This window comes from Tupaia chinensis, unplaced genomic scaffold (assembly GCF_000334495.1).
Source record: "Tupaia chinensis unplaced genomic scaffold, TupChi_1.0 Scaffold000235_1, whole genome shotgun sequence".
Classification (NCBI taxonomy): Eukaryota; Metazoa; Chordata; class Mammalia; order Scandentia; family Tupaiidae; genus Tupaia; species Tupaia belangeri.
In genome coordinates this window covers 789,976-803,658 of record NW_006159713.1, presented here as the reverse complement: position 1 = coordinate 803,658, position 13,683 = coordinate 789,976, and positions in this window count along the sequence as shown.

Genomic DNA, 13,683 nt, shown 5'->3' with positions numbered 1-13,683 from the left:
TTCTGATCGTCTGGCGACCGCACGCGCCTTGTAGCGAAAACCTCTCCAAAAAAAAAAAAAAAAGATTATTGACCTTCAATTTCCCTGCCAGGACTGGCCCTACACAGGGGGGTGGCTGGCTGTATTACCTTATCAAAGCCCCCCAAATACAACTCTTTTCTTATAAAATATATTGGAAATTCCACTGTTAGAGAATGGATCCTTTGGCTTAAACATTGTTAACAACCATGAGGAGAGAACACATTTCTTCCCAATCTCCCAAATACTAAGATTTACATTTTGTTTTCAGACTGTTCTGTTGCTTTTATAGAAGAGTATGGGATTGGGGCTGGCAAGTGGTTTGGTGGTTAAGGGCGCTGGACTCCCACATGGCCAACCATGGTTCAAGTCTCGGACCTGGTGGCTTGCTTTCTCACTTCCTCACTCTCTCTCTGTCTCTCTCTGATCAAACTGGAAAATAACAATAATAATAAATAAAGTTAAATAAAATAATTCTTTTAAAAAAAAGAAGAGCATGGGATATATAGTTTCAGAATGAGTCAGGCAATTCTTTTTACTTCTCATTACTTTATTGAGTTGTTGGAAAAGTCATGATGCATTTTTGCATAGAAAAACACGTCATGACTTCCGGTGACCCAATACTACAGAAGAGGAGGCTGGCATGGTAGCACAGTGGTAAAACACCAACGCCTTTGACACAGACTCACATGGGATGGTTCAGGGTTCTTGTCCAGAGACTACCTTGAATACACTGGGTATGTGTGCGCCCATGATCCAGAACTGGATGAAGCTGGGACTGGACTGTGGCATCAAGGCCTTGTTTGGAGTTCTGTGTCTCTTCATCATGGAAAAAAATAAACTTTAAAGAATAACAATACTAGGACCAACAGGTGGTGCAGTGGTTAAGGGATTGGACTCCCACATGGCTGACTGCAGTTTGAATCCAAGACACAGAGGCTTTAAACCCATGCCATGCACATGTGCATACATGCCCAAAATCCTGAAAGGAGACTGGAGGAGAAGGGATTGTGGCGTGACCAGCCCCCCAGGGGATAATTTCTCACTTTCTCTCTGTCTCTCTCTCTCTCTCTCTGTCTCTCCCTCTCTCTCTCTGTCTCTCCATCAAGCACATACACCCTATAGCCAAAAAAAAAAAAAAAATCTCTAAAAATAAAATAAAAAACAGTAATAACAGAAGTGGAGGGCAGGTGGGAATACTGATGGAACAAGACTAGAAGCTGATAATTGTTGAAGCTGGGTGATGGGTACATGGGAGTTTATTATCCCACTCTTATTTCTAAATAGGTTTGGAAATTTCCTATCAGGAAGAACACTTGGTTACTCGCCCAATCCATAGTCTTTCTAATGTTGACCACTGAGAAACATGAAAGTCAAGTCAAAGTACAAGAACTCTATCTCAGACAAAAAATAAATTCCATCGGGCTCTGTGACCAAGACAGGAAACCAGCTTCCGCGTCCTCCATCTTGGGGACCAAAGGATGCTATTTATTCACATTACAGAGATCAAGGTGTGTACTGCTGTCACTACCACAACCCTCAGGACACATAAAAGCAGCTCCAGGTGGCAGCTGTAGCTACCATTCGTTTGAAATCTGAAACAGAAAAGCCTAATTGGGGAGCAACAGTGAAGTCCCACCCTAGGATCCAAATATCCTTCGCCTAGATGAAGAGGAGCAAAAGAGCCTAAATAAATCTGTAGTTGGGGCCAGCATGTGGCATGGTGGCCAAGGTGCTAGCCACTCCTACATGGCCAACCATGGTTCAAATCCCAGACCTAGTTACTTTGTCACTTTCTCTCTCTCTCTCTCTCTCTCTCTCGTGTGTATGTGTGTGTGTGTCTTTCTCTGGTCAAATTAAAATGAATGAATAAATAAAAGTAAATAAATAAATAATTCTTTCCAAAAAAAAATCTGTGGTGAAACCTTGACGCCCCACCACCACACCTCCCAGAATGGGAAATGAATGGACAGGGCACTGTCAATCATCCTCATAAGATGCAGCAGAAGCCCACCCACTCCAGGGCCTGTGTCTTCCAGAAAGAAGCCCTGTGGCTATAGTAAGGGCAGCAAAGAGCAGCAAGGAGCCCTCAAACTCTACAATGCAAAAGCCAGCTCAGAGTTCCCCTCAGCCCTAGCTTACCTCTAGATCACGCCAAAGCCACCTAGAGCCACCTCAATACATAGTCATCTCTTCACTCTTATTCTTTGTTTTCCCCTTTATTTATTCATGATAGGGTATGCGCACATACATGTGAGAAAGACAGAGAGAGAGACGAGAGCATCCTCCTGTGACCACGTCTGGTGACATCACCCTCCCCTTCTTCCAGTCCTCCAGCATATCAGATCTTGGGTACCCACACATGCCCTGCATGTTTCAGGCTGATTAGGCCAGAAATTTGAACCACAGTCACCATGTGGGACCCAGAGCAGGCACTTACTTGTTACTCTTATGTGTTTTTTTGCTTCCTTGGTTGGTTGGTTGGTTGGTTGAAGAGAGATTTTTGCTATAGGGCACATGCACTTGTCAGAGAGACAGAGAGACAGAAAGCAAGAAATCACCCCCTAGGGGGAATGGCCACATGCAATCCCTTCTCCTCCACTCTCCTCTCAGGATCTTGGGAACACACACACACACTCATACACATGTACCCGGTGTGAGTTTTAAATCACCGGGTCCAGGACTCGAACTGCAGTCAACTACGTGTGAGTCCAGCGACGTAATCACTATGCCATCTGCTGGTGCCTGTCTTTGTTTTATAGTTTTGCTATAGAGTGCATGTGCTGGGTAGGGATGGGGGAGGGGGAAGGAGAGAGCGGGAAAGTGAGACGCCCCACTACCCCACCATGAGAGATGGCCGTACTGCAATCCTTTCTTCTCCATTCTCCTTTCAGAATTTTGGGCATGCACACACACAGACCTGGTGTGTTTTTCAAGCCATCAAGTCCAGAACTTGAATCACACAGTCAACCATGTAAGATTCAGCCACCTTAACCATAATGCCACCAGCTAGTTCAGTTCATTATTCTTAACAAGCCATCCTGATAGGAAGTTCTCTAGAACTGACCTTCCTGCTTCATAGAATGGACACAATGGAAAGGGTACTTCTACAGAGCTTGCCTTTCAATGTTTTGCTCAGAGTTGCCAGAAATAGTGGCCCTCACTGGCCCTAACCACCTGTTTCCTAGTTTCTTATTGCTGTTACAAGAAATGACTCCAAAGTGACTTAAAACAGCTCAGATGTATTATTTCACAGTTCTGTAGGTCAGAATTCTGGGTGGGCATGACTGGCTCTTCTGCCAAAAATCTCCTAATGCCAAAAGCAAGGTATCGGCCAGTGTGGGCTCTAAGCTGGACACTCTGGGAAGAAGCCACTTTCTAGCTCATGCAGGTCATGGGAGAATTCAGTTCCCCACCAGTGCAGGGATGAGGTCCTGTTTCCCTTGGAGCTGTTGACGCTGGGACACTCAGCTCCTGAGGCCATTGGCATGTCCTGTGACATTGCAGACTGAGTCTGGCTCCATAAGCCATCCTTGTGGGAGAAGGTGATATATGGGAGACCACAGACCTTGGGCAACTAAAAGAGAAATGAGACCCACAAACTCAGATGAAAAAAAAAAATTTCATTTTCAAGAAATCCACCTAAAGCACAAGTCCTCATTTGCCTTCTTCCTGGTGGTCCTGAAGACCTTTTGAGGGGCTGCTGGGCTTACAGGATGCAAGCTCTGGGAAACGAGTAAGCTGGTCCAGGTGTTACCCAGCTGTGGTGAAACCAGCCGAGAGGGTCCTGTTCCCACCTGCTATCACTTCCCATGGGGGACTTAGTTCCTTCATTTTTGATTCCTTTCCAAAAGTCTATTTTGAGTTTGTGTTTGGTTGGTTTCTCTCAGAATCAGAAAACAAGATCATTTGTTTGGAAGTGATTCCCCTAAACCAATAGGGGAGTCGAGTGGGGGAGACAGACAGGGGAAGGAAGCTAACAAAGAGTGTGTTAACAAGCCAGTCAGCTTGTGAGCAACTGGAGCTTAACATTGGTGAGAACTTTGGAATACAGTCCAGAACACACGTGTGCCCTTGTCATCCCACCTGAGAGGCAAAGGGTTTGGGGTATTTGTACCCCAGTTCCCATCAGTCATCAGGTTAGGGCTGCTGGGGCATCAGCTTCGTGGCCTTTTGGCCTGCCTGGTACCTAGACAGAGCCAGCTTTGACAACCAGAGAAATCCTTGTGGCAAGGAGACCTAGGTGTGGCAGCTGATTGTCAGGCCAGCAGACAAGGAGAAGGATAGCGCAAAGGATTGGGGACACCTACTGCCTCTGCTGCAGGGCCTGACTCTGTGTGTCCCCAAGTCCCTGTGTGCCACCATGAAAGACTGACTCTACAAGGCTAAGGCCTTTTCTACCCAGACCCATCCTGTAGTTGGGTTGTTTCTACACTTTGCTCACCTCCCCAAGCTCTGCCCAGGAAGAGAGGCTCAGGGGCTCTTTGTTCTCAGATCCCCCAACATTGTCTGGGGATCGGTGGTTCTCCGCTCATCCCAGGATTAAGTCTACGGGATAGAGACAGAATCCAGTCTCAAGTACTCACCAGCATCTATACCTCCATTCTCTTCCACTCTCCCTCTGCCGGTGTCCCACCTAGACTGAGGGCCTGCCGTCTCACCTCTGGGATGTGAAAGACATCCTTTTTCACCAGCAGAGTCACCAAAAGCCATTGTTTGTGCCAAGGATTTTCCCCTTCTCCCACAGGGCCTGGGAAATTATTTTAGCACTCAAATTCCAGGAAAGAGAATTCTTTGTCCCTGGTATACACTTCTCCCTGCAACAGCGAGCCTATGTACTGAATGGACAGAAAAGGCCAGTGCACACAAGGAATATGGGGAAACCCTTCAAATGGTTATCTTATCAGGCAATGTGCCCAAGTAGCCAGAATCCTAGGTAAGTACGGCATGTGTCATCATGAAGCCTTCCACAGGAGGGAGAAAGAGAATCCCATCAATGGCAAGCAATGAAGGCTTTATGCAGATGGGCACATCTGGCCTCGACAGGTGAATAAGATCTCAACCCATGGAGGAGCAATCTGAATCAACACACGCCACATTTTTTGGTGGCCTGGGCTTAGGACATTCGAACAGGAGGAAGGAGATGGGAAATCGCTACTCCAGGAATGGCAGCCTAAGGAAATGGGACTTCCACTGAATGAGAGCAGGGAGGAAGCCATGGAATGTTCTGGAGGAGGGAGTGACATAAGACGCCACAGGTCAGTGGAAAGACACAGAAGGTGAATGTGGAAATAAATGGCCTTTGTCACAAGATTCTGTATGTGGAAAGAGAGCAGGAAAAAGAAAAGGGAGAGGGACCAGCAGTTAGCGTAATGGCTATGTCGCTGGACTCCCACGTAGTCGACCACGGTTCGTGTCCTGGACCCGGTGACTTAAAACTCACGCCGGGTGCGTGTGCGTGCATGCCCAAGATCCTGAGAGGAGAACGGAGGAGAAGGGATTGCAGCATGGCCATCCCCCCTGAGGGGTGATTTCTCGCTTTCTGTCTCTCTGTCTCTCTCTGTCTGTCTGGAGAGCGCACGCACCATATAGTGAAAAACCTCTCCAAAAAAAAAAGGGAGAAGAGGATAGGATGAAGAGAGGCAGGAGGCCAGTAGGTGGCATGGTGGTTGGAGCACTGGACTCTTACATGGCCAACTACAGTTCAAGTCCCAGACCTGGAGGCTTGCTTTCTCACATTCCCTCTTTTTCCTCTGTCTCTGTCTCTTGCTGGTGAGTATATTTGCCCTATAACAAATTAAAAATAATAATAATGGAATTAAATAAGTATTTTTAAAAATTTTTATTTAACTTTATTTTTATTTTTAATTTGAGAGAGAGGGACAGAGCAAGAGAGAGGAAAAGTGAGAGATATTTTTGCTATAGGACATGTGTGCTGGCTGGACTTTCTCACTTTCTCTCTCGGTCTCTTTCTCTCTCTCTCTGGTTAAATAAAATAATAATAATAAATAAAATTGAATATTTTTTTAAAAAAAAGAAGACAGGCAGTTACAGAAGAGATGGAAGTAAAGAAAGGAAGAAGAAAGAGGGGGAACAGAACAAAAAGATTGAGAGGGAAGAAATGAAGAAAGAGAAGACAAGAGTGGTAAGAGAAAGAAAATGAAAGATCAGAGGTTGGCAAGTGGCATGGTGGTTAAAGGCACTGGACTCTTACATGGCCAACTACGGTTCAAGTCCCAGACCTGGCAGCTTGCTTTCTCGCCCTCCCTCTCTCTCTCTTACTCTATCCCTCTCTGGTCAAATTAAAATAAATAGGTGAATAAAGTTAAATAAAAATAAGTCTTAATTTAAAAGAAAATGAGAGACCAGCCAAGCCAGGGAGGTTGTTGAGGCCAGACCAATTAGTGATGTTCCTGGGGGTACCCTCCCTATCTATAGGTGTGAAAACCCACCCTGAACTTTACTCTGGCCCAGAATGTCAGGTTAGATCCAGGCTCCTGACCTGCAAGTGGCTTTTGTGGGAAGAAAAAAAAATAAAAAAGAGGCAAGAGAATGCAAGAAAGAGAGGGATTGGAGTCTGATTTCCTAAACAAATTCCCTAGTCCAGGTGGGACTGACAGCCCCGAGATGCCCTCCAGCAGAGAAATTGTCACAGAAGAAGGCACAAGCAGGTGATAATTGCTGGGAAAACGAAGCCGGAGCCACCCCAGCGAGTCTCTTGGCTCCCACAAGCCCAGTCGACATTGGAGAAAATAAAAAGATCTGAATTTTCTGGTTGTTCACACTCAGACACCAAGGCCGGAAAACTTCCAAACATCTGGCTTTTACAACGCAGAAACCTCCAACTCGCATGCTGGGACGATATTAATAATGTTAGGGCTCCATCTACAGTCCGAGGAAGAATCATCCTTGCTAGAGTTCTTTCCAAGCAACAATCCGGCCTTTGAGCCACACAGACTCCTTGCAATTAATGCTAATAAAGCTCTTTCCTTTAACTGTGCTGTTTATTCTACTCAGACTTGGAACTACGCTGGAAGTTATTCATTTCAGGATGTGTCTACAACAGCAGCTGTTCAGAATATACTAGAACCCTTTTAGCCAAAACTGGTTGGAAATTTCTATTTTAAACCACTGTAATGAATAGAGTTAAAGGGGGCATTTTTTTTTTTAACTACTTTTTTTTCCCCATGTTTTAACCATGGAACAAATAAAAGCTCTTTAAGTACCAAGATTGCTTTTTCATTCATTCATTCAACAAACATTTCATTAGCATCTACTCTTATGTCTGTTTCTGTGTTAAACTTACTGGTAAGTCAGATCTGAGAACATCCTATCATTTTCTCATCAGGGAGTATTTTTGCTACGTCCTCTCGTCGCATTTTTCTGTGGGTTGAAAAAAATAAAGGGAAAAAGACCAAGGCAGTAGTCCATATATAGAGTTTGGGACAACTTAGAAACACAGCCAATATAGGATGTTTTGACTCATGACAAAATACAAGCTGGAAGTCAGTCCCGTAGAAGTCAGTAAGGTTGGACCACCAGGAAGGATGGTGGTTGATCCACTGGATTTCCACGTGGCGCACTGTGGTTCAAATCTCAGACCTGGCAGCTTGAAAATTACAACAAATAAATAGATAAATACATAATTCTTTTTTTTTAAAGTAAGGTTTTTGTCCTGCCCTATTATTTTTTTTCCCTCAGAAGTGTACTTAGTGTGTTCGTAATTTTAAAAAGTAACAGCAAATAACAACTAATTGCGTTGTGCAGAAAATCTGGGGGGGGAAAGGAATAAAAAAAAAATCTCAGTCGGGGCTGGCAGGTTTTTAACTTGGTGGTTAAGGTGCTGGACTCCCACATGGCTGACCAGGGTTTGAGTCCTGGACCTGGCAGCTCGCTTTCTCACTTTCCCTTTCTCTCTCTCTCTCTGTCTCTCTCTGGTCAAGTTTGAAATGATAATAAATAAAATAAAATTTTTTTTAAAATCTCAATCAGTCATAATCCTGTCAACCAAACATGACAACTGTTAACTGTTCCATGTGGCCTTCATGCCATTTTGTCTGCATAAGCCTGATGCTATATTTCACTAACCCATAGAAGATGGACGTTCTCTTAGATCACTGTATATTCTGTGTGATTTGAATAAGAACAGAACATTCTTTTATACAAACATACCAGAATTACTTTACACCATGCATGTGTATTGATTTCTTAAAAATACTGGGTTTTCAGGAAAGTCATGATGCATTTTTGCATAGAAAAATATGTCTTGACTTTCCCGACGACCTACTATAAGCTTTGTACAGATGTCATTCCTTCAAATAAATCCCTCACCATAGAACTTCTGGATCAAAGAGGATATGCACCTTCAATGCCTCTGAAATACAGACCAAGTTGCCATTCAGGGTCAATCTTCTAGAATTTCCCATCACACCTGAACCAAAATCTGACTTCAGAAACCCTGAGTAGTCACTGTTTCAGAAAGAACTGGGCGTGTGGTAAGCGGTGTTCCTCAGTGTTAAGGGGAGCTTCCTTGAGCCTCACAGTAAGAGGTAGCAAGTTCCAAATGTGTCTTGATAAGTTTTATTTTTACCTTGAAGGTGATTTAGATTGGGATGCCTTTGGGAAAAGAGGCAACAAGACAAGTTTTTGACCCGGCAAGTATTTAATCAATAGAGCATTATCAAGGGCTCTGAAGATTAAGAAGGACAGGATCATTCTATCCATCTTCCTCACCCCAACCCCAGCACTTGCCATGATTAATAGCATCCTTGCTTTGTTTTTCCTTCCCCCATGTCCTGTCCACAGTTTGTCCCTACAGATACTTTGCCCTGACCTTCACGTCTTGGAAGGTTGAGCTGGGCTCCTCTCGAAGCCTCACAACAGTGGTTAATTTTGAAAAGACAAGAGTTGTGGACAGACAGTGGTGCTAGATTCTATGAGCCTAACTCCCCATGAGAGGGTCCTGAGCTTGTGTCTGGAGGCCTCCCTGAGTATGCCAGGCATGTGTCCCCACGATCCAGGAATGGCTAAGGCCGGAGAGAGATAACAACACTGGGACCTTGTTTGGGGTGCTCCCTGTCTCTCTCTCGCTCATGAAATAAATTTAAAAAAAAATTAACTTTAAAAAAAAAGAGAGAGGTGGTATAGTGGTTAAGGGCGCTAGACTCCCATATGACTGACTGCAGTTCGAGTCCCGGACCTAGCAGCTTGCTCTCTCATACTCTCTCTCTCTCTCTCACTCACTCTGTCCCTCTCTGATCAAATAAAATGAAATAAATAAATGAATTAAGTTAAATAAAAAATAATTCTAAAAAAAAGAGAGAAAGAAAAGGGAGAGAGGTAACTGGCTTCAGGTAAAAAGAAGAAATTAAATTTTTTTCTTTGATTTTAGATAGCTTAATTGACTATCTCTCTCTTCCATCACCAAACCCCCCAAAAGGGAAGAACATAGCAGAGAATGCCAGGAGATTAGTGCCGAATATAATTAACCTGAGTGGAAGCTGAGGCAAAGACAAGGGTTGCCCAAGGTCAAGGTTATGCCAGGAAATTGGGTGGAGACTGCATTTTCTGCCAACTGACCCAGTCAATGATCATTCGATCATTTGAACCAGGGTGATGTTACTATGGAAGCAACATGTAACTGCCTTAGTGGTTGGAAAACAAGAAGACAAGGGCAACCAGAAGCAGTTCTCATTCTAGAGGCTCTTGCAGAAATAATTCCCTGCTGCCCCCATAGCCTGGTGGCTAAGGGAGCCAGATCCCACATGGCTTACCATGGTTCGAATCCCAGTTCCAGTGGCTCTAGCGACATGTGCATGTGTGTGTGCCCCAAATCCCAACAGGATGGACAAATGGAGGGGAAGGGATTGTGGCATGACCATGCCCCATTAGAGGGTGTTTCTTCCTCTCTCTCTCCCTCTCTCTCTGGTGAGTACACACATCCTCTGACAACTAAAACAAAAAAGAAAGAAACGTTCTCCCGCCATCTCCTGCTCTACATGTTCATTTAGGAGATGGAAAATATGGAGGTGGAAACAGGACCTCACTCTTTTCTCTGATTCAATCTGCAGGGAAATAGCTCTCAGGAGAAAGAGATGGGTGGTTGACTTCAATCCTAGATCTACCCTGACCATAGCTGTGCAGAGCATGGGAGGGTGCCTGGAATAAGGACCTCTCTGTCTCCATTGAATGTTATCACACTGACATCCTTGCACTTCGGTGTTAATGCACATGCGTCCTGCCAAGTGTTCAAGTGACTATCTTGGGGGAGTCTGTTTTTGTTATTCATTTGTTTTTTTTTTTTTTTTTGAGGTTTTTGCCTTAGGGGCAAGTGAACTCCAGAGAGACAGAGATAGTGAGAGGGGAAGTGAGAAATCGCATCCCTAGGGGGGATGGCCATACCACAATCCCTTCTCCTCTATCCTCCTCTGGAATCTTGGGCACATACACACACACACCCAACATGAGTTTTAAGCCGCCACGTCCAGGACTCTAATCACAGTCATCCATGTGAGAGTCCAGCAACGTAACCATGACCCCACCTGCTGGTCCCAGATTCAGAGTTTTTCTACCTGTCCACGTCTTCCAGGGTCTCTGGGAACCTGTGAGTGTGTGCTGGTGTGGGAGCTCAAGTGCACCTGAGAGACAGAGTTGTTCACATGCTTGACCCCTTCCCTCCACCCTCCATGCCCATGACAGATGGAACTTCTCATAGGCTTTCAGTCCATCTTGCTATGCCTTTTTTGTTTTTTTTCTGTCTCAATGGTAAAAACACTGGGAAGGCTTAAGGCAGGGAGAATATTCTTACTATCGACAAGAAAACCTAAGACAGGGATGATCAAAACCCCATTCTCGAGTAGCTCAAGTGGGATCCATGAGCATGCCAAACAGCAAAGATCATCCTCGTGCTGACAGAAATAACTTGCGTGGCCAGATCTGTCCATCTCAGAGCCATGTGACTTTTGACTTTAATAAAATATGTTGAGGCTGGCGTTTTAAGGTGATGAATACAGCTGAGCACTTTTGGGCTCCTGATTTTCCCAGCTGGAAACGAAGGTTCATAATTTTACCTTACCTTCCATGCTCTGTCATGACCCTCTTCTGGGGGGATGTGGTGACAAGAGATATTTACAGTGTTTTCTAAACCTGTTTGATGCCAAGAATCACCTGGAAAAGTTGTCACAACACAGACACCCACGCCAACCCCTGGAGTTAGTGAATCAGCAACGATACGATGGGCCTGGACATCTGTGGGTAACTTTTATGACTGGGCCATCTAGCAAGTTTGAGAAATGTTGAGTTAATCACAACAAAATCCTTTAAGATTTCAGAAGATGTCAGGCTCTGGCCTCTCGAAGAAGCGTTTATTATCATTATGATTCTAGATCAGAGTTGTCAGTGTAGCAAGTTGAAATACAGGAAGTCTACTTAAATTTGCATGTCAGATAAACAATGAATGATCTTTTTTTTTAGTATAAGTAGGTCCCATGCAGTATGTGGGACATACTTATATTAACATTTTGTTTTTATCTGGCAACCCTCTCAAATGCTCTGCACCCCATTTATTTTATAATATGGAAAAGTGAAAGAAAAGTCTAGTCTCTAAAAAAGAGAAAGCATGTCAATGAGAGAAGAGTGTCCATTTTAAATTCCTGTTTATCAGTGTCTCAACTCATCACTCTTCTTATGTGGTCCCGACTTACCTGCTTGCCAGGCAGAAGAAGCCCAGTAGCTGGCTCTTCATCATGCCAGCAAAAAACGGCTACTGTTACTGAAGACAGAGAAAACACTAAAAACAAAAGCAAACAAACAAACAGCCTTGATTTATTTTCTCCGTGGGTGAGAGAGAGAGACAGAGAGACAGGGCCCCCAGCAGGTCTCGATGCCACCATCCATCCCCAGCTCCAGCCAGCCCTGGATCATGGGCACACACAAGCCTGGTGTACTCAGGGAGGTCTCTAGAGGTGAACTCGAAATCTTCCCATGTGGGTCAGTCTCTCAGAGCATCTCATTGTACCATGGCACCACCACTGACCCCAGAAACTGCTTTTAAGGATACAATACAGGAGCCAGCAGGTAATATGGTAGTTAAGGCACTGTACTCCCACATGGTTGACCATGCTTCGAGTCCCAGGCCTGGGGGCTTGTTTTCTCTCTTTTCATTTCTCTCTCTCTGTCTCTCTCTGGTGAGCACACATACCCTATAGCAAATTTAAAAAAATAATAATAATGATAGGTAAAATTAAATCATGCTTTTGAAAAGATAAAATATGGAGTTTTTCACATATAACTTAAGAGTTCTACTTGTTCTTGTCTAATGAAGCAGGTAAGTGTGTTAATGCCACTCATGTGCCCAAGTATTTGTTCCTTTCAACATAACTTCAGTATTTCTAAGCCATATGCATTTTTCCCCCTCTGGCAAAGTTTTCCATGTTACTCAGCCCTGAAGCATTGATGCAAGTTCTCCCCAACCTCGATAGGGGTGTGCTCACTTCTCAGTTGAAAAGCTTCCTAATAGCGCTAATTTAGAAATCCTATAGTCAATTATAAAACAGACCTCCCCCAAGGTGCGAGAAGGAAAGAAAATGTAGAGAGGAATATGAAAATCCAAATGACAGATCTAAGAATGAAATATTTTCTAAATCAAATTAACCTACACGATGGAAATTGAGGAGAAAGTCCTTAAGGTGACTTTTAAATGAAAATGAAATGTCTGTTAGTAAGTTACAGAGGTGCAGTGATACCGAGTGGCAGGACTGTGTCTCATTAATTTCAAACATAGATTTTTATGTGAGGCTATTTGATTATAATTTGATTATCTGACCCTGTAATTAAAGTTTATTGCCAATTTGAAAGCTTACATGTAAAATGAACTGGTTTTCTTCAAAGCAATATACAATCTTTTGGTCTCATTGACTTCTGGTTTTGCATTTAAATGGAAAAGTCAGTTATAACGTGACAAACAGGTTGGGGTTTTGATCATTAATCCTGCTAAAGCAATATTCATAAATTCAATTCTGAATCAGTTGGAATACTTTTCTTTTATTAGTTTCTGTGTTATTAAATGAGATTGTTTCTGACTAATATATTTCTGGACTCAAACTGTAGCTCCAAGCTGTTATTCAAATCAAATAACATGCCCCTTACTTGTGCCTCACACTAATAAATGCCAACTTGTGATACATTTGCAAGAGGCTGTCAGCAATATTAAAGGAGGCAATAATGCCACGGAGGTCTTGAAGTGAGCTGATTTTTCTAAGGGCTGATATCCGTCATTTTTCTCACACACACATACTCTCAGGTATTCGAACCCTTTAGTACGAAAGCCAAAGCCTGCTGTTTCATATAAACATCATTGCTAACACTTAAGTGGCCAAGACTTTGGACTCAGAATACCGTAACTTTAGGATCCTGAGTTTAAAAGAAAAAAAAGCAAGAAGCTGATTTCAGAGCAGAATTGAAGTTATAATGAAGAAAAAGTGAAAGAGGATGGAGTTTTCTTGCCCATGTTCAGATGGGGAGAAGAGTCTGCATTGTTTTTAAAATTAAAAAACAAACAAACAAAAATGATTCACAAATCCTCACTGGATTCCCAGGCTGAAAAATGGACATAAAGACCATCTTTTTTTTTTTTTTTTTTTTTTTTTTTTTTTTTTTTTTTTTTTT